This window comes from Macaca fascicularis, chromosome 2, assembly GCF_037993035.2.
Source record: "Macaca fascicularis isolate 582-1 chromosome 2, T2T-MFA8v1.1".
Lineage (NCBI taxonomy): Eukaryota > Metazoa > Chordata > Mammalia > Primates > Cercopithecidae > Macaca > Macaca fascicularis.
The window spans coordinates 182776905-182803109 of NC_088376.1; the positions used below are offsets into that span (position 1 = coordinate 182776905).

The following is a 26205-nucleotide window of genomic DNA, read 5'->3' on the forward strand; positions in this document are numbered from 1 at the left end:
GGCATTTGCCAAGTCAGTGGCTGCACACCAGGTACAAGGAGATGTGTTAATTTGCTCAAGCAATGAAGCTACATCTGGTACAGCAGCTGCAGTTGGAATCACCACTTGGTTAAGCTTATGATAATCCACTGTCATTGTCCAAGATCCATCTGTCTTCTGCACAGGTCAAATAGGAGAGTTGAATGGGGATATGGTGGGAATCACCACCCTTATATCTTTCAAGTCCTTGATGGTAGCACTAATCTCCACAATCCCTCCAGGGATATGACATTGTTTTTAATTTACTATTTTTCTAGGTAGAGGCAGCTCTCATGGCTTCCATTTGGCCTTTCTCACCATAATAGCTCTCACTCTACCAGTCAGGGGGCCAATATGGGGGTCCTGCCAGCTGCTAAGTATGTCTATCCCAATTATGCATTCTGGCACTGGGGAAGTGACCACAGGATGAGTCCAGAGACCCACTGGCCCACCATAAGTTGAACCTGAGCTAAGACTCCATCAGTGACCTGACTTCCATAAGCCTCTACTTTAACTGGAGAACCACAATGACGTTTTGGGTCCCTTGGAATCAACATCACCTCAGCCAATGTCCAGTAGTCCGCGAAGTGTCTGATCATTTCCCTTTCCCCAATACATAGTTACCCTGGAAAAAGCCCAGAGGTCTTCTTGGGGAAGGATGGGAGAAAGATTAACAGCATAAATAGTCAGTAGTGTAGTGAGGTCCTTCTTCAAGGGGACCAGCCTCCCATTTATTCGAGAGGTTCTGGGCTTGTAAACTGCCTGAAGTCTGGAAATTGATTGAGGAGCCATGATTCGCTGTTTTCATAATTCAAATTAGTCTTTTGTCCATTCGACCTAGAAGTTTCCTGCTTATATAAATTAGGTAGGCATGCAGTAGGCTTCCTATCAATTTCACTTCTAGGAACACCATGACTAATCAGCCAATGCAGAGCTCTACATGAGTCAGACTATTCTGATTGCTGCTTTGCCTCTGCTGTTCATTACAGTAGCTATGCCCACCTTGCCTTTGACAGTTGAGTGCCACCATTTGGCCCCTGCCATCTTGGCATCCAATTATTTCCATTGTATTTAAATTTTGTAGTTGAGTGACTGAGGTTCCCATTGTTAGATCTGACATACAGAGAACAGCAATTACAGGGCTGTTCAGAAATGCAGGTGCTGCCCTCACAAATCTATTTTGCAAAGCACTGGTGAAGGGTATATCTTCACCAGTAACTAATATACTCCACCATCCCAATCTCCCTAAACCTTTGGATCCCTTCCTCTACATTAAAGTAAGGGAGATCAGGCATTTCCAGCTCGTTCACAGTGGGCCACCTTTTCATCCATATTTCAGCTAACCAAGCAAATAAACTGTTAGAACCTTTTTTAACTCCCTGAGCTGCAACATTAAATGCAGATATATACAATAGGATATAAAGGGGAGTTTATTAAGTAGTAGTAACTCGCACGATCATAAGGTCCCACCATAGCCTGTCTGCAAGCTGAGGAGGAAGGAAGCCAGGCCGAGTCCCAAATCTGAAGAACTTAGAGTCCGATGTTCAAGGGCAGGAAGCATACGGCATGGGAGAAAGATGTAGGCTGCAAGGCTAAACCAGTCTAGCCTTTTCACAGTTTTCTGACCACTTTATATTTGCTGGCAGCAGATTAGATGGTGCTCACCCAGATTAAGAGTAGGTCTGCCTTCCCCAGCCCACTGACTCAAATGTTAATCTCAATTGGTAACACTCTCACAGACACACTCAGGATCAATACTTTACATCCTTCAATCCAGTCAAGTTGACACTCAGTGTTAACCATCACACAGTTGTTTAAAATTTTTAGAACTTTTTTTTTGAGACAGAGTCTTACTCTGTCACCCAGGCTGGATTGCAGTGGTATGATCATAGCTCACCTTAGGCTAGAACTCCTAGGCCCAAGGGATCCTCCTGCCTTAGCCTCCCTAGTAGGTGGGACTACTGATGTGTGTGTGCGACCATGCCTGGCTAATTTTTTATTTTTTTAATTTTATTTTTTCAGCTCTTTCTCTAAAGGGGATAAGACTCTGAATCAGGGCAATCTTAGAAGATTTGAGGCTCAGTATCTGCTTCTGAAGCCGGGAGTTAGAATCCCTGAGTTCGTCATTTTCTTTCATCACGAAAGTCTCACTATGTTGACCAGGCTGGTCTGGGACTCCTGGTCTGAAGCCATTCTTCTTCCTTGGCTTCCCAAGTGCTGGGATTATAGGCATGAGTTACTGCATCTGGCCCCAAAACATGATTTTACTTATTACTGGCTTTTCAGTGACAAAAGAGACATTTTAAAGACTAGAATGTTCAGGGCACGGTGGCTCATGCCTGTAATCCCAGCATGTTGAGAGGTCAAGGCAGGAGGATCTTTTGAAGCCGGGAGTTCAAGACAGTCTGGCAACAAAGCAAGACCCTGTCTCTACAAAAAATAAATAAATAAATAAATAAATAAATAAATAAAATGAGTCAGACATCATAGCACATAAACTCCAAGGTACTTGGGAAGCTGAGGTGGGAGGCTTATCTGAACCCAGGAGGTGAAGTGTATGAGATGTTAGTGTAATTAGTAATTTATTATTCTAAAGCACTGCTTGCTGCAAAGGGGGAGAAATGTACAATTAATACAAAGCATAACATTTCTTGATCTCAAGTGGATAAAGATCTGTTTTACAGCTGGGCAACAATGTGAAAAATAAGTACTCTGAAACAGTCATTTATCTTGTGTTTACCTCACCGTTTTCTTGTATAAAATGGAGATATCATTGTAGCTTTCTTGACAACCTCCTAGGATTTGTGTAGCAACTGAGACTAAAACAAGATATCTTTGGCCTATACTTTAGAGAAAAGTATACACATCAGAAGTGACCAGCTTGATGAATTTTCAAAAATTGAACATGCCCATATAATGAAGGCATAGGACAAGAAAGAGAATGTTTCCGCATCCCAGAAATCTCCCTCATACCCCTTCAAATCACTAATCCCCTGCCAAAAGCGTATTCTGTATCCCAGTCTCTGCCACTATAGATCTTGTTGGTGTTTGAACTTTATATAATGGACTCACACAGTATGTACTCTTTTATACCTGACTTCTTTTGCTCAACATTATGTTTGTGAGATTAACCATATTGTTCTGTGCAGTTATAGATTGTTCCTTTTTCTTGCTGTATAGTATTCAATTTTATGAAAATACAATAATCGATTTTTCAGCTTCTCTGTTGATAGGCATTTAAATAGTTTTCCCTTCTGGCTTTATGAATTAAAAAATAAATATATGCCTTTTTTTGGATATATACCTATAAGTGGGATTGCATAATCATGGCTTGTACATATGTTTGGCTTTAGTAGATATCACCAAACAATTATTCGAAATAGATGGTCCAGTTAATACTCCCACAAGTAATGTATGAGATATCTGTTTGCTATGTACTTTGCCAACACTTGGTATTTTCTCTGTTGAGATTTAATATACACAAAATAATTTGGTAAACGAAAAATCTTCAAATGCACAGTATTTTCCAATTTTATTTTCCTAATGTCTTTGTCTTTTTCAAAGTAACTTAAGATGACAAAGTAACTTAAGATGACAAAAGCTTCACTACTTGCAGCTTTTCTTCAGATTGCTGTTACCCTCTGGGGTGGCCTTAACCAAACTATGCCTTTCTTAGTCTAAGTAAAAGTAAGCCTAATAAACAGGTCAAATTAAAATTTTCTAATGTTACTTAAGTGTTTTGCAGAAATATTAATTATGCTCTTTAGTTCTATAGACAACAGAAACAAAATTCTAATTCATAGAACCTGGAGAAGCTCTAACACAGGCCAGGAAAATTTAGCAAGCAGCATATATACTCACTTGAAATGCAAATCTCATTTCCTATGCAGTTAGTTACCTAAACACTTAGAACAGAATTCATCTGATTTCTTTTTATGTCTACTGCCTAACTTGTTTACACCTGACTGTATGGAATCTTTTAAGTAGTTCTACTCTAGATGGTGTGTTGGTTTGTTTGTTTTGGTGGGAAGGGGTGCGAATAAGATAAATGTTGGCTAGAAGACAGGAAGGGAAAAGTCTGTACTAAAAATGGCTGTGGTTATTAGCGGACCAAGTACAGTTCTGGATCTGTTCTGCTAATCAGACAAAAATGATGAAATGCTGGGAATTCTAATGACCACATGTCATTTTCCTCTTCACTCTCTGCAGCTGCTGACCCTAATCTTCCTTACTGCCTCAGTCTCCCCTTCCACTTGCTTTAAGTTGATGGGATTTTGCTCTGTTACCCTCATTTATAGAACCCTACTTCCATCAGAGAGTGTGACTCTGAGGTCTTGTTTAATTAATTAACAAAACATGTTCACAAAATACCTTTTATGTACCCGAGAAAGGGAACTCAGAGGTAAGTAAGAGCCAGTCTGCCTTTAAATAGTTCACAGGCTAGTGAAAGAGTCAGATATGTACATATCTGGCTATAAGTGCTAAAATAGCTCTAATAAAGCATTGTATAAACATAAAAGAACTTTGTTATACAAGTGGATATAGCACAATGAGGAGAAAGATACTTCATTCTCCCTCTCTCTGCAGTTTGATTTTATTTTGTTACCTCAGTCTCAGGTTACAATTATAGTTATTTAAGTGGAAAGAAAACCATAATCTGGAAAATATATGAGTGTAGTATCTATGATAGAAAATGCTCGTCTTTTATATTCTTGTTTCTTTGCTTTGGGTATTTGTTTTAGTTTTTAGAAAAAAAAATTTTTTGGCCTGTTTTCACAGTTCTTTCTGAAAATCACTGATGATTCCTATACTCAAAGCTCATGAGCTATCTCCTACTTGGGTTCACTTCTTTTCTGTTTGTTTGTTTGAGACAGGGTCTCACTCTGTCACCCAGACTGGAATGCAGTGGTGTGATTGAGCATAGCTCACTGCAGCTTTGGACTCCTGGGCTCAAGCAATCCTCCCACCTCAGCCTCCCAAAGGGCTGGGATTACAAGGGTGAGCCACCACACCTGGCCTCAGTCATTTCTGATACATTATTTCCATCAGGCTCAACTTTTGCCTTTTCAGGGTTTCTCCTTCAGGTTTTTCCCCTTGTTTCCTTTTTATCTTCCCTCTCTTCCTTCCTTCCTTCCTTCCTTCCTTCCTTCCTTCCTTCCTTCCTTCCTTCCTTCCTTCCTTCCTATTTTTTGGCATTCCTTACCTTTTTGGATTTGTTTATTTTGTTTTGCTTCTGCAGAGCAGCCTTCCTAAGAATCAGTTGAAATATTTCTTGTCACTTTTTCTCTGTCTTCAATCTAGATGACTTCTAACACCTTGCACTTATTTCTGAAAGACTTTCGTTCATATGCCTTTGTTTTCCAACTTAGTTAATGTTGTCTGATCTTCTGTATTGCTTAATTGCTGTTTCAAATGAACCTAGCTGTCACATGGTGTGGAGAGTGAATAGCTTACCTCTAGTTCTTGTCCTCCTTCTCCACTTAGGCTCAGAAGCTTCTCCAAGCCGGTTGTTTATCAGCCTGTGGTGTGTCCATCCTACTCTTTCCATCCTAAGCCCTCCTGTTCATATGCTTGTTGCGTGTATTTGAGAAGAATTTAGTGGACATTTTCTCTTTATTCCTCCATGTGTGCAAAAATAAAAGACTAACAGTTGAGCAGATTGGTAGAGTGTATACTAATGAGTCTCAAACCTTAACGTGCATAGGAATCACTGGGGTATTCTAAAGGCAGATTTCCAGGCCTTGTTCTTAGAGATTTTGATTCAGTAGCTCTGGCCCAGGGCCTAGGAATCTGCATTTAACAAGCAACTCAATTGCTTCTGATAGATGTAGTTCTTGGACCTAATTTTGAGAAACTTCAATGTGCTGTAAACCCTCTGATGTATTCCCACTTAATGGCCACACATGTAATGTACAGCATTGAGAGGAGGCAAATCTGTCCCTGGCCCCTTTCTTCATGCAGACAGGCATTACCAGCAGCTTTTTTTCCTTTTAAAATTAATATACTTTATTTTTTAGAGAAGTTTTATATTTATAGAAAAATTGAATGGAAAATACAGAGGGTTCCTAGACTGCTTAAAAAATCTCCTATGCTGTACCTATTCATCTTTCTTCCCTCCCCCAAAGCCCTGGCAATCACTAATCTTTTTACTGTCTCCATAGTTTTGTCTTTTTCAGAATGTCACATAGTTGGAGTTATACAGGATGCAGCCTATTCAGATTGGCTTCTTACATTTAGCAATATGCATTTAAGTTTATTTTGTGTCTTTTCATGGTTTGATAGCTCGTTTCTTTTTATTACTGAATTGGAATAAATGGAACGAGTAATATTCCATTGTATGAATGTGCCGCAGTTGATCAGTTCACCTATTGAAGGACATCTTGGTGTTTCCAAGTGTTGGCAATTATGGCTAAAGCAGCTATATACATTCATGTGCAGGTTTTTGTGTGGACATAAGTTTTCAACTCATTTAGGCAACCAAGGAGCACAACTGCCGGGTAGTATGGTGAGATTAGTTTTGTAGGAAACTGCCAAACTGTCTTCCAAAGGGGTTGTAACATTTTGCATTCTGACCAACAATGAATGAGAGTTCCTGTTGCTCCGCATGCTCTCCAGCATCTGGTTGCATAGTGCTTTTGGTTAGCCATTCTGAGTTATATAGTCACATCTCATTGTTGTTTTAATTTAAAATTCCCTGATGACATCTGATGTTGAGCATCCTTTTTTTTTTTTTGAGATGGAGCTTCACCATGTTGCCCAGGCTGGTCTCGAACTCCTGAGCTAAAGTAATCCTCCCGCTTCAGCTGCATGTGCCACCATGCCTGGACAGCAGTTTTAGATTTTAATGAAGTCCAACTATCAATATTTTTTCATGGATCGTGATCTGATGTTGTGTCTAAAAATTTATCACCACTAAACCCAAGGTCACTTAGATTTTTTCCTATGCTATCTTACATGAGTTTTATAGTTTTCCATTTTACATTTAGGTCTACGATACATTTTGAGTTAATTTTTGTGAAGCTGTTCTTTTCAAAGTGAAATACTGAGTGAATTTAGCATTGCTGGCACCCTCTTCTCCAACTTTTCCCTCCTACTTTTTATAATAGAAAATTTAAAACACATACAAAAATGGGGGAAAAATAGTATAATGAACCCCCAGGTAACAATAGTCCACCTTCAAAAAGTCTCAACATTTTGCCAATTGTATTTCATCAATTACCCTACCAGCATTTCTCTATTTGTTTGTTTTTTCTGAAATTTTTATTTATTTATTTTTTTGAGACGGAGTCTTGCTCTGTTGCCCAGGCTGGAGTGCAGTGGCACCATCTCGACTCACTGCAACTTCTGCTTCCTGGCTTTAAGCGATTCTCCTTCCTCAGCCTCTCAATTAGCTGGGATTATAGGCGCCTGTCACCACACCTGGCTAATTTTTGTACTTTTAGCAGAGACGGGGTTTCATTCACTATGTTGGTCAGGCTGGTCTCAAACTCCTGATCTCAAGTGATCCACCCTCCTCAGCCTCCCAAAGTGCTGGGATTACAGGCATGAGCCACGGCACCCGGCCTGCTGCAGTTTTGTAAAGCAAATTCTAAATGTCATCATTTCGCCATTAATATTTCAGTACAAGCACACCTCGGAAATAGTGCATATTTGGTTCCGGACCACTGCAATAAAGCAAATATCACAATAAAATGAGTCACACACCTTTTTTGGTTTCCCATTGCATACAAAAGTTATTTTTGTGCTATACTGTGATCTATAAGTATGCAACAGCACAATGTCTAAAAATGTATATACCTTAACTAAAAAATACTTGATTGCAAAAAAATGCTAACAATCATCTCACCCTTCAGCAAGTCATACTCTTCTGGTGGAGGGTCTTGCCTCCATGTCGGTGACTGAAGACTGATCAGGGTGGTGGTTGCTGAAGGTTGGGGTTGCTGTCACAATTTTTTTTTTTTTTTTTAGACAGAGTCTTGCTCTGTTGCCTAGGCTCAAGTGCAATGGCGTGATCTCAGCTCACTGCAACCTCTGCCTCCCAGGTTCAAGCGATTCTTCTGCCTCAGCCTCCCGAGTATCAGGGACTACAGGCATGTGCCACCATGCCAGGCTAGTTTTTGTATTTTTACTAGAGACAGGGTTTCACTATACAGGCCAGGCTGGTCTTGAACTCCTGACCTCGTGATCTGCCCGCCTCGACCTCCCACAGTGCTGGGATTACAGGCATGAGCCACCGCACCCAGCAGCTGTCACAATTTTTTAAAAGAAGATGACAAAGAAGTTTGCCGCATCAATGAACTCTTCCTTTCATGAAAAACATGTGATGCTGTTTGATACCATTTTACTCACAGTATAAGTTCTTTCAAAATTGGAGTCAGTCTTCTCAAATCCTGCTACTATTTTATCAACTAAGTGTAGGTAATATTCTAGCTCCTCTATTGTCATTTCAACAATGTTAACAGCACCTTCACCAGGGGTAGATTCCATCTCAAGAAACATTGTCTTTGCTCACCATAGGAAGCAATTCATCATCCATTCAAGTTTTATCATGAGACAGGAGCAATTCAGTTATGTCTTTTTTTTTTTTTTTTGAGACGGAGTCTCGCTCTGTCGCCCAGGCTGGAGTGCAGTGGCACGATCTCAGCTCACTGCAAGCTCCGCCTCCCGGGTTCACGCCATTCTCCGGCCTCAGCCTCCCGAGTAGCTGGGACTACAGGCGCCCGCCACCTCGCCCGGCTAGTATTTTGTATTTCTTATTAGAGACGGGGTTTCACCGTGTTAGCCAGGATGGTTTCGATCTCCTGACCTCGTGATCCGTCCGTCTCGGCCTCCCAAAGTGCTGGGATTACAGGCTTGAGCCACCGCGCCCGGCCCAGTTATGTCTTCAGATTCCACTTCTAATTATAGTTCTCTTGCTATTTCTACCACATCTTCCGTTACTTCCTCCACTGAAGTCGTCTGTGAAGGCTGGAATCAGCTTCTTCCAAATTCCTGTTAAGGTTGATATTTTAATCTTCTCCCATGAATCATACATGTTCTTAATGGCATCTAGAATGGTAAATTCTTTCCAGAAGGATTTTGATTTACTTTGCCCATATCCATCAGAGGAATTGCTATCTATGATAGCTATAGCCTTACAAAATTTTTTTTTTTTTTTTTTTTTGAGACAGGGTCTAACTCCTGTCATCTAGGCTGGAATGCAGTGGCACCATCATGGCTCACTGCAGCCTCGACCTCTGAGGTTCAGGTTATCCTCCCACCTCAGCCACCCAAATAGCTGCGACTACAGGTGCATGCAACCACACCAAGCTAGTTTTTGTATTTTTAGTAGAGACAGGATTTCACCACGTTGCCCAGGCTGGTCTTGAACTCCTGAGCTCAAACACTCTGCTCATATCAACCTTTCAAAGTGCTGGGATTACGGGCGTGAGCTACTGTGCCTGGTCACAAAATGTATTTCCTAAATAATAAGACTTGAAAGTCAAAATTACTCCTTGATTCATGGACTGCAGAATGGAGTTTGTGTTAGCAGGCATGAAAACAACATTAATCTCTGTACATGTCCATCAGAGCTCTTGGGTGATCAGCAGCATTGATCAATGAGCAATAACATTTTGAAAGTGATTTTTTTTTCTGAGTAGGTCTCAACAGTGGGCTTTAAAGATTCAGTAAACCATGCTGTAAACAGAGGTGCTGTCATGTAGGTCTTTTGTTTCATCTATACAGCACAGGCGGAATAGATTTGGGATAATTCTTAAAGGCACTAAAATTTTCAGAATGATAAGTGAATATTGGCTTCAACTTAAGCAGGTGGATCACCTGAGATCAGGGGTTCGAGACCAGCCTGGCCAATATGGCGAAACCCCATCTCTACTAAAAATACAAAAATTAGTTGGGTGTGGTGGCAGGCACCTATAATCCCCACTACTTGGGAGGCTGAGGGAGGAGAATCGCTTGAACCCAGGAGGCAGAGGTTGCAGTGAGCCGAGATCATGCCACTGCACTCCAGCCTGGACAAAAGAGTGAGACTCCATCTCAAAAACAAAAACAAAAAAGTCATCAGCTGCATTAGCCCTTAACAAGAGAGCCAGCTAGTCCTTTGACACTTTGAACCTAGGTATTGATTTCTCTTGTCTACCTATGAAAGTCCTGGACAGTGTCTTCTTCTAATAGAAGGCTGTTTTATCTATGCTGAAAATTTGTTGTTTAGTGTAGCCACTTTCATCCATTATCTTAACTAGACCTTCTGGATAACTTTCTGCAACTTCTACATCAGCACTTCCTGCTTCACCTTGCACTTTTATGTTCTGAACATGGCTCCTTTCCCCCTTCCCTTCCCTTCCCTCTTCCCTTCCTCTTTCCCTTCCCCCTTCCCTTCCCCCTTCCCTTCTCCCTTCCCTTTCCTTCCTTTCTCTCTCTTTCTCTCTCTCTTTCTTTCTCTCTCTCTTTCTCTCTTGCTTGCTTGCTTGCTTGCTTGCTTGTTTCTTTTCTTCTTTCTTTCACAAGTGTCAGGCTGTGTTACCCAGGCTGGAGTGCAGTGGCACAATCTTGGTTTACTGCAACCTCCACCTCCTGGGCTTAAGCCATCCTCCTACCTCAGCCTCTTGAGTAGTTGGAACTACAGGCATGTGCCAGCACATCCAGCTAATTTTTTATTTTTTTGTAGAGAAGAAGTCTCTCCATGTTGCTCAGACTGGTCTCAAACTCCTGAGCTCAAGCAATCCGCCTGCCTCAGCCTCCCAAAGTGCTGGGATTACAGGTGTGAGCCACCACGCCTGGCAGCTTCTTTCCTTAAACCTCATGAACCAACCTCTGCTAGCTTCAGGCTTTTCTTCTGCAGCTTCCTCACCTCTCTCAGCCTTCACAGAGTTGAAGAGAGTTGGCACCTTGCACTGGATTAGGTTTTGGCTTAAGGGAATGTCCTGGCTGGTTTGATCTTCTATCAAAACCACTAAAACTTTCTCCCTGTCAGCAGTAAGACTATTACATTTTCTTCTCAGTCATGTGTTCACCGGAGTAGCACTTTTAATTTCCTTCAAGAACTTCCCTTTGCATTCACAACTTGGCTAACTGGCACAAGAGGCCTAGTTTTCAGTGTATCTCTGCTTTCAATATGCCTTTCTCACTAGGCTTAATCATTTCTAGCTTTTGAGTTAAAGTGAGAATCATGTAACTCTCCCTTTTACTTGAACACTTAGAAGCCATTGTAGAGTTATTAATTGGCCTAACTTCATTATTGTTATGTCTCCGGGAATAGGGAGGCCTGAGAAGAGGGAGAGAGATGAGGGAATGGCCAACTGGGGGAGCAGATAGAATACACACAATGTTTATTCAATAAGTTCACTGTCACGTGGGCATGGTTTGTGTTGCCCCAAAGCAACTACAATAGTCACATCAAAAATGGCTGATCACAGATCATCATAACAGATACAATAATCATGAAAAAGCTTGAAATATTGTGAGAATTACCAAAAGGTGACACAGAGACATGAAGGGAGTGCCTGCTGTTGGAAAAATGGCGCTGATAGACTTGCTCCATGCAGAATTGCCACAAACCTTCAATTTATAAAAAGCTCAATATCTGCTAATGTCAATAAAGTGGAATGCATTGAAACTAGTTATCCCTTTATCTATCGCTAATTAAAAACTATAAAAATACTACTATAACCACAATGCGATTATCACACCAAATTAACAATAATTGCTAATAGCATGTAACTCCTAGTCTATTTAAATATCTCTCTTGGTCTGATGTCTCATAATCCTTTCTAAACACATAATACTATTGGCTTCAGGGTGCCCCCAGTAGACGTCTTTTCCCTTACGTTCTCTTTATTCCTATACTTCATCGGGACTGAGGGACCAGGATTTTTCAAACAATATACCAGCTTCTCTAGAGGCTTTGACTTGGGCTGCTGACAGAGAAATCTTTATTAAATCCTCGAGAGTGATATTATTCAAGAGACACACAGGGGAGATGAGTGATGAGAAGAGGAGGTGCTATTAGGAAAGTGACCCCAGGACATCAGATTTATCACAGAATCCTTTCCATGAGGCAGTTAATCTTTTCCATTTTAGTTTCAGGGAGGATATTTAACCCCATGGAATTAGGAGTTCTTTCCTACTTTTGCCAAGCTGCTAAAACCAATGAATATTCAAGTGAAACCTTATCCAAATTTGGGGCTCTGGTGACCATTGAGGACCCTTTGTCTTGAGTTATTGCTCCTGAAATCTTCACACAGCTGTCTTTGGATGAGCTGCAGTCAGTTTTCCAAGGATATGGTTGATCCCAGAAAATACACAGCTAATTTATAAGACACTAGGAAGAAGGCAGCTGCCTTGAGAATAGCATATTGAGGATTCCAGAGGTCAAAAACTGACCTTAGTCCATATGGGAAACTCTCACTAGTGTGAGCCAAAGAAGCCTGCATGAAGCTATGGGCTGTCTAAAAATCCCTGACAATGCAAAAGAGGTCAAAGATGAACATCCTGAAATGCAGACTGTTTCTGTGTTGGCTGAGAGACTGATGGTATCTCATCTGGCTGGAAGGAAGTCAGGGAGTCAGGAACTTCTTCATTCTACTGGTACTAGTCCTGATCCTAGGATTTAACCATTATTTTCAGGTTAATAAATACATATATATGAAGTAAATTCTTATGGAAGAAGAAGATTGTTTCCATGGTCTTTGAGTCCATAGAAGCCAATAAACCACGTTAAACACAGCCTCAGATTATCCATCTTCCTTCTTCTTAGTGCCTCTGCAAGATCATGCATTATCTCATAGGATTGGTATGTGACAGATTCTATTTTGAGTCTTCCGATGATTCCTTCATTTAGTCTTTCTGAGAACCAGAGTTCAGAGGAATCTGTGCAACTGGGAGTTGCCCCCAGTTCATAGATCTTGCAGTCCTAATTTCAAAGAGGTCAGTGTCTTTTAAAGGGCCATGTGGAGGCTCCCATGTGTTTAGGAGAATGAATTCCTTGTGCTAAAAAGTTATCTACAGAGCATCCTTGACAGAGTTCTGTTCGGTGATGTAGTGACGTAAGATGTCTCTGGCTAAAGAACTTTTTGAGTGCTTAAATAATGGAACTATTTTAGTGAACCGAATAAACCCAAGTTAATAAAACTCTCCATTGATAGGGAGACGATTCATTTCCAGTGAAACTAGCAAGACAGGAACCTCACATAAACAAGCATGCTGTCCTAACTTTTTAGAAGATGCTGCCGCTTTCAGCTGCAGCCATCATCATGCCATCTTCTTTACTGATATTTGGCTTGTTCAAATGGTTAGTGCACATGTAATTACCCACTCAAAAAGGGTTTTTCATATCTGCCATTCCAAACTCCAGGCATGGCACATTGAACTTGAGTGTCTGTCGGAGGTTAAAGTACTAAACGGTTAAGCTCTACACATAAAAATGGTTTAAGTGGTAAGTATGTAAATTTCCCACATTAACCATTTATTTTAAAGAAGTCATAAACAGCATTTATTATCTTGGTATATCATACTGGTCTTGTTGCTGTTCCTTCACATTTAAGTGGCTTTCCATCTTTCCTCCCTTCTCTCACAGTCCAGCTACACAGTGCATCCCTGAACTGTTAGGCCGTATGCTTATTCCATCCACATCCAGCAGCAGTATGCTTATTCCATCCACATCCCTAACATCATGCATTCACAAAGTCAAAGTGCTGGTCCACAAACCCTTCCCTATAGGAAGTTCAATGGTTATGAAATAATTTGTAGTAAACCAGACCTCCCAGGATGGCGAGCAAAAGTAAGATGATGATGGAAAGCAACAGCTTGTTGGTTGTCACTTCTCTGGACATTGAACGGAGAATCTTTCGACTGTTGCTCAAGTTTTCACTTGTGTTTACCAGTCTACTCTTGGTGCATTCTAACTGGTCTCATTGTTCGCCCAGCTCTTCTGTGATTTCTGAGCCAAGCTGGTCAGTCTCCGTGGCAATCCGATGAGAACATTCAATACTGTGGGTGGCCTAGTTCAGACTTTCAGTGCCTTGAGGAAGCGTTGCCCTTTGAGACTGTAGCCGATTCATATGCTCATTCTCTACAGCATATATGCCATATTTCATGTCTCTTCGGCCTCCAGGTGTGGCTGTCAAAGGTGTGCTGCTCACCTCCCCATGGAGTTTGGCGAGGTCCTTCTGGTAGTTTTGAAACTTAGACATCATGGGGTTACAGAAAGACAGGTGCATAACGTAGCTCCTCCTCTATCTCTCCAGCGTTTCATTTGCTTCCCGTTGCTTTTCATCAAAATCCCTGATTAACTTCTTCTCTCCGGTCCCTGCCGTTCCCAGCAGCCGCTCGGGCACCCCTTATAGGTCTTCTTGGAGGCCGTGGAAGAGATCCTACAGCTTCTTGAAATGCTCCGAGGAGGCGGCGGAGGTGGCCATGGTGCAGGCCGCGCTCCAGCAGTAGCCACCGAGATCTGGGGCACTGGGCCCTCTCCTAGCCCGGGGGTCAGCCGCCAAGTCCTGTGACCATCACGGCGACCACCGCGCCACCGCAGCCCAGGACCGCTTTCACCATTTTTACGTGTAGAGTTCAGTGGCATTAAGTATATTCACATGGTTGTACAACCATCACCATTGTCCACCTTCAAACTCTTTTCAGCTTGCAAAACTGAAACTTTACATCCGTTAAACAACTCTTCATTCTCCCCTTCCTCTGCCCCTGGTAATCATCTCTGTCCCACTTTCTTTCTCTATGAATTTTAGGGTACCTCATATAAGTGGCATTGTATAGCATTTGTTTTTATGTGACTGGCTTATTTCACTTAGCAAAATGTTCTTAAGGTTCATCCGTGCTGTTGTAGCATGTGTCAAAATTTACTTCCTTTTTAAGGCTGAATAATAGACCTTTGTATGTATATGCCCCATTTTGTTTATCCAGCCATCTCTCAGTGGATACTGGGGTTGTCTCTACCTTTTGGCTATTGTAAATAGCGCTGCTGTGAACATGAGCAGGTATATACATAGGGATGAAATTCTTGAATAATATGGTAGTTCCATTTTCAAGTTTTGGAGGAACTGTTATACTGTTCTCCCTAGTGGCGGCATCATTTTACATTCCTACCAGCAATGCACAAGGGTTCCAGTTACTCCACATCTTTGCCAAAAGTTGTTATTTTTGTTTTTTTAAATAACAGTCATCCTAATTGATGTGAAATTGCATTTAATAGCGATTTTGATGTGCATTTCTCTTATCATTAGATGCTGACCATCTTTTCAGGTGTTTATTGGCCAGTTTGTACTTCTTTGGAGATTTTTTTTCAAGTCCTTTTGCTCATTTTCAACTGGGTGTTTTGGTTTTTGTTGCTGAGTTGTAGGAATTTTAAAAAATATATTCTGGCTATTAATGTTTTATGAGATACATGGTTTGTGCACATTTTCTCCCATTCTGTGAGTCGCGTTTTTACTCAGTTGATTGTGTCTTTTTTCCCCTACACCATTGGTCATATTTCAGAGGCAGAGGATTTATCTGAGTAGAAGTAGTCACGATATAGACCTGAACTTTACCATTAATAGGCAGCTAGATTTTTTAAAATTGTTGCTATTTTGCTATTTTATTTTCAAGGTCTCTTTCAGTCATGCAGGAGTCAGTTGAAGTATTGCTATAGCGACTGCTTTTATGATGAAGAATTACCAATTTACCTTGGGAAAAGCCTATGAAAATCTGTAAAATATTATGCCAGAGGCTGAGTTGTTTTAGTAATAATTCTGCTTTTGTGATGTGATTTTATTTAAAGAAAATCGAACTTCATATTTGTTTGTCATTATAGGATTAAATGTGGGCTTGACTAGCAATTGAAATTGTATGAGGCAATGGGATATGCAATGGATATCTCTAGTGCAATTTATAGGCAACATGGTTTACAAAAGGTCATGGAAAAGTATCCAGGTAAGTAATAATTGCTGGTATGTGTTGAGCCCTTTCTAGATGTCATTTACTCTGATACTAAGTGCTTTGGTGCATTTCTCACCTTTCTAGCAATTCTGTGAGACAGTTATCATAGTTCCCCTTCATCCATGGTTTTCAATTTCCATGGTTCCTGTTACCTGAGGTCAACTGTGGTCTGAAAATATTAATAGAAAATTCCAGAAATAATTCGTAAGTTTTAAATGCAGGCCATTTTAAGTAGTGTGACAAAATCTTAGGTCATCCTGCTCCATCCTGCTGGGGATGTGAACCATCCCTTTGTCCAGCATCTCCACGCTGTCCGTGCTACACACCCATTAGTGACAGTGACTTGGAGCCCTCTAGGTTATCAGATTGACTGTCGCAGTATCAACAGTTCTTGTGTTCAAGTAACCCTTATTTTACTTAATAATCACCTCAAAGTCCAAGAGTAGTGATGCTGGCAATTCGGATATGCCAAAGAGAAGCTGTAAAGTGTTTGCTTTAAATGAAAAGCTGAACATTCTCAACTAAATAAGGAAACGAAAAAAAATAGTATGCGGAGGTTGCTAAAATCCACAGTAAGAATTTTATCCATTTTTGTCAAGAGAAAAGAAAGAGAAATGTGTGTTAGTTTTGCTGTTGCACCTCAGACTGCAAAAGTTATGGCCACAGTATGTGATAAGTGCTTACCTAAGATGGAAAAGGCATTAAATTTGTGAGTGGAAGACATGAACTGAAACACGCTCCAAATGACAGCAGTTGGGTCCAGTACTATCTGTGGTCTCAGGCATCCACTGGGGGCTTTGGAACATGTGCCATGCAGATAAGGAGGACTATTGTACTGTGCTGTTGTTACCTTTTAAAACTGTGGTTTAGTGAGAAATAACTTCTTGAAGGTCACATAGTTTGTATAATAAATGGCAGGGCTGGGATTTGAACTTGGGCAGTCTGTGCTGAGAACCTACGGACTTAATAACTGTACTTTCCTACCTCATCCTGATTCCCCAAGGCAGGAGTATTTTTTTTCTTTTCTTTCTTTTCTTTTCCTTTTCTTTTTTTCTTTTTCTCTTCTCTTCTCTTCTTTCTTTTTTTTTTTTTTTTGAGACCTCCACCTCCTGGATTTAAGCAATTCCCCTGCCTCAGCCTTCCGAGTAGCTGGGATTACTGGTGCGTGCTATCACTCCCAGCTAATTTTTTGTATTTTTAGTAGAGACAGGATTTCGCTATGTTGCCCAGGCTGGTCTTGAACTCTTGGCCTCAAGTGATCCGCCTGCCTTGGCCTTCCAAAGTGCTGGGATTACAGGTGTAAGCCACCGCATCTGGCTGGGAATATTTTTCAAAATTTAAATTGCCGAGGTTTAGCATTTGCCTCAACTTGACATTAACTGAATTTTGTCTGAAAATGCAGAGAGTTGATTCTGACAAATGGATACATTTGAATTATGTCATACAGAATTCCAGAATTTACCTCGAGAACTCTTTGCTATTGACCCCATCACCATTTCACAAGTATTGAAGGATGAGGGTCTCTACAAATGCAGGAAGTACATGTAAAATATTTTGTATCCTCTGGATATTTTATCTTGTCTCAGTAGCTGAAAAGTGCTTAAAGTTACCGTTTCTTTTATTTCTGTAGGAAGAATTTGTTTGACTGAATAATATAGAAATTTTGAATTCAAATCTGCTTTCAAGAAGAATGTAAATTCTTAAAAGCAAAAATCAGATTGTAGGGATTATTGAAAATTTAAGTAGCATAATCAATATAATATTATTTTGTCCTCTAAGAAGTACTGCACATTTTATCTATTCATTGTTTGGGAAATCATTAATGGTTTTGTTGTTTGAGAGTTGCAGGTGATCATTATTTTGAAATTCTAGCACTTTGGGTTATAATGAAGGAAGTGCTTTTATAGCTGTTGCCCACAAGAAAATGACACCATCTTTCATGCTCACCACAGGGAGTCAGGCTCAGTGTACATCTTGTTTTGTTGAACCTGTACAATGGATGGAATCCACTTTTGTTGGGAGTGATGATAGTATCTTTTGATGCACAAGATTTGTAAATTATAATGATATCCAGTTTGTCTATTTTTTCTTTTTTTGCTTCTGCCTTTAGTGTTATATCCAAGAAATCATTGCCAAATCCAATGTAGTGAAGCTTTTACCAGAGTTTTCTAAGAGTTTCATCCTTTCACATCTGATGTTTAGGTACATTGTGAGATAATTTTTGTATTTGGTATAAGGTAAGGATCCAACTACTTCTTCTTCTTTTTTTTTTTTCTTGCATCTGGAGATCCAGTTTTCATGATGTTCATGATGTCATTTGTTGAAAGACTGTTCTTTCACCACTGAATGGTTTTGGCCCTTGTCACAAATTAATTTGATCATATATGCCAGAGTTTATTTATGGGTTCTGTATTCTATTCAATTGGTCTATATGTCTATCTTTATGCCAGTACCACACTGTTCTAATTACTATAGCTTTGTAGTAAGTTTTGAAATCAGGAATATGAGATTTCCAACTTTGTTCTTCTTTTTTTAGATTATTTTTGTTATTTGGGATAGATTATGAATTTTGGGATAGATTTTTCCATTTCTACAAAAATTAAAAAGCCATTGAGATGCTGATAGGCATTGCATTGAATCTGTAGATTGCTTTGGGTAGTATTAACATCTTAACAATATTAAGCCTTTCAGTCCATAACATGGAATTTCTTTCCATTTATTGATGTCTTCTTTAGTTTCTTTCAGCAACATTTTATAGTTTCCAATGTAAAAGTCTTTCCCCTTTTTTGTTAACTTTACTCTAAATTATTATTTATATATATATGTGTGTTTGTGTATATTAGATATGTGTCTATATTATGTGTGTGTGTGTGTGTGTGTGTGTGTGTATATATATATATATATATATTTTGGTGGGGGGAAGGGATAGGATCTTGCTCTATTGCCCAGGCTGGAGTGCAGTAGCAGGATCATGGCTCACTGCAGATTCAACCTCCTGGGCTCAAGTGATCCTCTCACCTCAGTCTCCTGAATAGGTGGGACCACAGGAGTGTGCCACCACCAGCATGCCCAGTTAATTTTTTTTTCCTTTTTTTTTTAGACAGAGTCTCGCTCTGTTGCCCAGGCTGGAGTACAGTGGCACAATCTCAGCTCACTGCAACCTCCACCTCCCAGGCTCAAGCGATTCTTGTGCCTCAGCCTCCTGAGTAGCTGGGACTACAGGCATGCACCACCACACCTGGCTAATTTTTGTATTTTTAGTAGAGATGGAGTTTCACCATGTTGGCCAGGCTGGTCTCAAACTCCCGACCTCAAGGGATCCACCCACCTCAGCCTCCCAAAGTGCTGAGATTATAAGCGTGAGCCACTGTGCCCAGCCCTCCAGCTATTTTTTAAAATTTTTGTAGAGACAGGGTATCTCTATGTTGCCCAGGCTGATCTTGAACTCCCAGGCTTCAACTCCCAAAGGACTGGAATTATAGGTGTGAGTCACCACACCTGGGACCCCAATTGTTTTTTATGCTATTGTAAGTTGAATTGTTGTCTGAATATTCTTTTTGGATTGTTCATCCTTAGTGTAGAGAAACACAGCTGATTTCTGTGTATTGATTTTGTATTTTGCAACTTTGCTGAATTTATTAGTTTAAACAGTTTTTTTCAGTGAGTTCTTTAGGCTTTTCTACATATAAGATCTTGTCACCTGTGAACAGAGAGCGTTTTACCTCTTTTCCAATTCAGATGTTTTTCTTTTTCTTGCCTAATTGCTCTGGCTAGGACTTCTAGGATTAGAAGTGGTGAAAATGGATATCCTTTTCTTGTGCCTGATCGTAGAGGAAATACTTTTGGTCTTTCACTGTGGAGTATGATGTTAGCTGTGGGTTTTTAATATATGGTCTTTATTGTGTGGAGATAGTTTTCCTCTATTTCTAATTTGTTGTGTTGTTATTGTTTTTAATCATGAAAGAGGCTGAATTTTGTCAAATGCTTTTTCTGCATCAGTTGAGATGATCACAAACCCTGAGCTTCTATAACCAGGAAATGGCTCCAATTCCCAACCCAAAAAGTTATTGGACGAGGCCCTAGCAATTTAAAAGTTACAGTTTTGTTTCATGAAACCCTATTCTCTTCCATGCCTGTTGGTGAATCCAAACACTTGTCAATTGCAGCAATTGATATTGCTAGATATTTTCCTTCCCTGACCTGTCTACTGTGTTCTTAAGCCCAGCAGTAACTAACTATACTATTCCCTTCGTTCTTGCTAACAATTGAAGGAAAAAAATAAATCAATTTGGACTAATTAACAAATGCCTAGGAGCCAGGTTTTATGGAATGAATTTAGTTTTATTTTAAAAAATCTTACAATAGATTGACTTCTTTTTGGTATACAGTTCAAGGAATAAACATGCGTAGATTCACGTAACTGCTGCACAATCAGGATACAGTTCTATTACTCCCAAAAAACTCCTGCCTGCCATCTCTTTCTTGTCACATCCTCCTCCTACCTTGAGCCTCTGGCAACCACTAATCTTCTTCATTTGTCTTTTTGAAAATGTCATATAGTGTGTAATATATCTGTGACTAAAAGCTTAAATATGACTGATGATTTTGCTAAGAACCATTTTGAGCAACATCCTTCTTGTTCTGCAGAATTGTCCCGAACTGTGAACCTGATATCATAATCATCATGGTAGGAGGTCATAATCAAAGGTTCATATGTTAGACTGGCCTCACAGTACAAGCCTCTAAACTTCTATCTGTCTCTAACTTCTCAGTGGAGAAGGGTGTTGGCCACATTCTAAGGCTAGTGGTTGATGATTGGGATTAAGCTTTTAGCACCTATGCCACAAGAAATAATAGGAAATAAGGTTACCATCTGTGGTACATGGTCATTTCATGACCATCATGTGTTATCTATACATGAAGGACAGTGAGGACGAAATGTAGTAAGCTAAAAACTAAAGGACTGTACAGATATTATTTCAGAGAAATTATAAACCAACTGTCTTTTGCTTCTACTCTGGTGGTCAATGAATTAATTTTCTTGGTTTGTTGGATGAAACAAATTTAGTAAAATGGAAATAGTCATATTGTGTTAATTAGAATGCTTTTGAATGCAAGCAGTAGAATATCCAGCTAAAAGTGACTGAAATAATGAGGAGATTTATTATCTCACACAAAAAGACATCCAGAAGTAGATGGCTCTAGGGCTGAATCAGTGGTCTCAAGAATGTCATGAAGAATGAAGCTTTTTTGTTGTTGTTGAGACGGAGTCTCGCTCTGTCGCCCAGGCTGGAGTGAGTGGCGTGATCTCGGCTCACTGCAAGCTCCGCCTCCCGGGTTCACACCATTCTCCTGCCTCAGCCTCTGGAGTAGCTGGGACTACAGGCGCCGCCACCGCGCCCGGCTAATTTTTTGTGTTTTTAGTAGAGACGGGGTTTAACTGTGTTAGCCAGGATGGTCTCGATCTCCTGACCTCATGATCCACCCGCGTCGGCCTCCCAAAGTGCTGGGATTACAGGCGTGAGCCACCGCGCCCGGCCCGAATAAAGCTTTTTATCATCCTCCATTCCACTGTCCTCACATGAAAACTTTTGGTGTCTTACTTGCAAGATGGGCTGCTACAGCTCCAAGTACTGGGTCCTTAGACAATTGCATTGCTATGTAGGGAGCCGGGAGCAGCTCAGGTGACAAGAGAGCTCTTCTCATGTGTGCTTGTTTTTTTTTTTTTTTGTCTTGAAGGAAAGCTTGTTTTCCAAATTCCCCCAACAGACTTAGTGTTATGTCCCATAGTCAGAACTGGGTCCCTTGGCCATTTGTTGACATGAAGGCCAAGTGGCTCTCTAGCAGTTAACTGTTATCATGTGACATGGGCTGGGACAGGAGGGATGGAAGGTGAGGACAGTGACTCCTGGAGACGCAACAGATTTGCCTCACTCCCTTATGAGGATTAAATGCAGTAATGTGGGTAAAGCACCTCTAATTGGGCTGGCACATAAAGGGCTCAATCCTCATTAATTCTTTTTGTTTCATGTCTCCCTTCTCCCCTTCAGTTTTCTTACCTCATTTTTCACCTTTAGGAGAAATACGGAAATCCAAAAGTTTTGCTGACCTTCCCTAGATAAAGGCCCTGCTTGTCTCTCCCACCCTCGCCTACTTCTTGGAGTTCTGCAGCTTGAGTTTCCACAAACCAATTGGGATCTCCTGGACCTCTCGAAAGTCCCTCACCTTAGGCTGAGGAATACATTTTTATAGCTGGTCCATAGATGTCAATTATAGACATAAAACTGAGAAATCCTTATAAAGAAAAAAGAAAAAAGCCCATCAGAGTATGTTATTATTACAATGTTAGCCTCCACTAGAAAATCATCTATTTCGGTGGAGTGAAGCTCTTTCCATCCAAAAAAGGAGCAAAAGGCGCCCCTGTCTGTGCCTGTCTGTACTGATTGCTGGCTCTGAGCACCATAAGATGTTTCTTGCCATTAGAGCAATGATTTCAATTTTTCCATTCCAACTGTGGTGAAAATGAATAAGAAAACTGAGTCCTGCCTCTGGAAGCAGGATACAGGTTCCACACTAATCAAAAAAGGAAGATTCATTATTAGACAATATTTCACTCCCCAGACTTTGAAAGTTCCTACATTTGTCAGAGTAGCTCTGAATCACTTCACAGCCACCGCAGAATTAGAATGGGGGTATTGTACAAGCCTGACCCTTTGCAGTGAAGTTTAAGCTTTTTTCCCCTTCTAAATGAGCTGCTTTGCTACTCTCTGAGTCACTGCAATCCAAATCTCATAATTTCATCTCCTTCTCTTCTAATCATTTTACCAGATAGCAGCTTTAAGGGGGGGCAGGCATGCAGATGTTTTTAAAGGGGCCATAACGCCCTAAAATACATTTAACTAAGAAGTTCTAATGAAATATCGACACTGTCACCAGGTAATGGAGAATGAAGTTTTCAGGAACTTGCTTAGTAGTGATAAATACTTCATATTTGCCAAACCAAAGCAGATTTAGCAATGGAATCATGAGACAGTCCTAATGAAGGTGACCCTGGGCTGAGTGCCTGAGTGATTTTCGGGCTCTGAGAAACCCCCTTCTCAGACATGGGCTTCCCTCTCTCTAACCCAGTGGAAAAGCCAGCAGAAATCTGCTGTGCAGCCCTTTCACTTCCGAACATCCAGAGACAACAATGTTGACAGCCACAGGCCACAGCACTGTGCAATTCTGTTGGACACGTTGCAAAGGAAAACCACCAGCAGCTGTCTGAAGCTGGTTTTCTCTTATTAAAATTTGGTTAATAAAGCCTGTTCCATGAAACACACCAGATGAAAAACCAGCCGTCCTCAAGAAGGGCTTATTGCAGGCTGGGAAAGATACTGTTTTGTCCAAGTCAGAGGTTTCTATCCACTTGAACACCTCTGCATGGACTTCGTTGCTCTGGGATAATACAGAGGGAGTTGGAAGCCTGGTGCTACCCTGTGAGCGCATTCCCTTTTCTGTCTTTGGGAGTGGGAGCAGACTGACATACGGGAAACTGAGAGAAACCTGTGTGAGGAGGGTATGGAATCATGCACAACTGTGTGGGCTGAGTACGAGTGGATTCAAAAGGACACAAAGGTTGGTGTGAGATGATGAGTACCTTCCAAACAGGGGCCCAGGTGGCTCATTTTGGTATCCTTAACATAGTGCACTTGTCACACAAGGTAGGGATTTAGTAAGTACAATTCAAGTAAAGGTCAAGTCTACACTTTCATTCACCTGTAATTTCATCCTGCCCCATTTTATACCTTACTGCCTTTGCCCTTGCACTTAAAATATACACCAAAATAAAAGCACCTCAAAACCCCAATGAGTTTCTAACCAGTCACACGCTGACACACACACTTACACGTTCAGAATCTCTCACTGATTCTCGTTCTCTCTCAATCTCACACTCACTTTGTATCTCTTCATCTCCAGCATTGTTGCCGGAGTTGGAGAAAGGGTAGAATAGCACTTACTTTTTTGATTTTTCCAAATTTTCACCAACCAGTTCACAAAAGCACAAGGATGAAGAATTAGAAAAGTGGAGGGAGGACCTGGTGCAGTGGCTCACACCTGTAATTCTAACACTTTGGGAAGTTGAGGCAGAAGGATCGCTTGAGCCAAGGAGTTCAAGACCAGCCTGAACAACATAGAAAGACCCCATCTCTACCAAAAAAAAAAAAAAAAGAAGAAAAAATTGGCTGGGTGTGGTGGTGGATGCCCGTAGTCCCAGCTACTCAGGAGGCTGAGGTGGGAGGATTGTTTGAGCCTGGGAGGTCAAAGCTGCAGTGAGCGATGAACCCACCACTGCATTCTAACCTGGGTGACACAGTGAGACCCTGTCTCAGAAAAAAAAAAAAAAAAAAAAAAAGGAAGGAGACAAGAGCAAGATGATGGGAGAGGGGAAGAGAAGAGAAAGAATAGGCGAGAAAGAAAACCAGAGAAGTTAAGCTTCCCATTGTAGGTAGGGAGTGAACTGTGAATGACAGTGCTTTTCCTCTATCAGGGTTAAGGAGGATGGCTCCCAGATTGCACAGCAGAGTGAGAGTCCTGCAAAGATAAACTGCTTTGGATGCACTGACTTGTGGAGAAGGAGAAAAAAGGAGTGGAACAATCTACATTCTGTCATAAATTCTGGCCATGCATTTTTCTTGAAGAGTTTAGCTTCTCATGGATATGACTTGTGTTTTTGTATAGCTCCTTTTCATTAAGCTGATTCTAGCATAAAGTTAAATGACAAATGCTTTGTTGGGAAAATGTTAGACCACTTGGTGGATGCAGATGCCTTCTTGGCAGCTGTGATGGTTAATTTTTTATGTCAACTTGGCTGGGCCATGGGGCGCCCCGATACTTGGTCAAACATTATTCTGGATATTTCTGTGAAGGTATTTTTGGATAAGATTTGCACTTAAATCAGTGGACTTTGGGTATAGCAGATGGCCCTCCGTAATGTGGGTGGGCCTCATCCAATCTGCTGAAAGCCTAAATAGAACAAAAGGCTGACCTCAGAGTAAGAAGGAACTCCCCAGCAGACTGCCTGTAGACTTCATCTACATTGGCTCTTCCTGCTTGTCCAGCAGACTGCCTTGGATTTGGACTGCAAGTCTTTCCTGAGAGGCCTCTCCCATGAGATTTTGGACTTGCCAGCCTCCACAATATCTTAAAATCTATCTATCTATCTATCTATCTATCTATCTATCTATCTATCTATCTATCTATCATCTATCCTGTCCATACACCTGTCTGCACTTTATTGATTCTGCTTCTCTGTAGAACTCTGACTAATCCAGCATCCCCTAAGCTGACAAGCAAGGCTGAGAGGTAACAAATGTGCTCTTGCCTTTCCTAACCAGTACCATAACTGAGGAGTGTGGACTAAGAGGCCATGAGCCCAGGATCATAAGTCAGTGGGCCTAGGTGATGTGTGAGCCTTGTCCCTTCCTAGTGCTCTGCCCTGGATAGATTACCTAAGCTCCAGAAGCAATTACTCAGATGACTAAAGCATTGCCAGCCTCTGATGTGTTCATTTTCTATTGCCATTGTAACAAATTACCATACACTCCATGCTTGAAACAAGGTAAATTTATTCTCTTACATTTCTGCAGATCAGATCAAAGTGTCAGCAGGGCATCTGAAGGCTTCAGCGAACAATCTGTTTCTTGCTTTTTTCAGCTTCCGGAGGCCACTTACATTCTTTGGATCATGGCCGCTTCCTCACATCACTCCAACCTCCTGCTTCTGTTGTTGCGTCTCCTGCTACTCCTTTTATCTCCTGCCTCCCTCTTATAAGGCCCTTGTGATTGCAGTGGGCCCACCCCAGTCACCCAGGATCATCTCCTTCTGTCAGTGTCCTTATTCATATCTGCAAAGTATCTTTGGACATTTAATACAACATTTACACATTCCGGGGATTAGGACGTGGACATCATCGGTGGTGGGCAGGGGCGATTATTCTACCTACCATACCTGGTCAGAGGTAATTGGTTACAGATGGAAGGTGAGATAGGGGAAGGATTCTAAAATTTCATAGTTGGTACCTAAAATTATTTTATATTTTAGAAAAGTGCTCGATAATGTGACAAATGCAGAAATTTGCAACAAAGAAATGCTTTCTTGGCTCCTAAAGAGGTGGACATGTGTTGGTAATATATTTTTATTTAACAATGACAATTCTGCTCCTAGAATCATCAGAGTAAATCTTCCCCCGTCTCTAAAAAATTAACATAAAAATGTCTT

General features: G+C 40.9%; 1 long non-coding RNA gene and 1 pseudogene across 2 annotated transcripts in view; one reads left to right on the top strand and one right to left on the bottom strand.

The window, feature by feature from the left end:
• The window catches only part of LOC135969479 (uncharacterized), a 121169-nt gene that overhangs the window by 22700 nt on the left and 72264 nt on the right, over positions 1-26205 (top strand). The window lies entirely within an intron of this gene.
• On the bottom strand, positions 13718-16483 carry LOC102145613 (vesicle transport through interaction with t-SNAREs homolog 1B pseudogene; annotated as a pseudogene).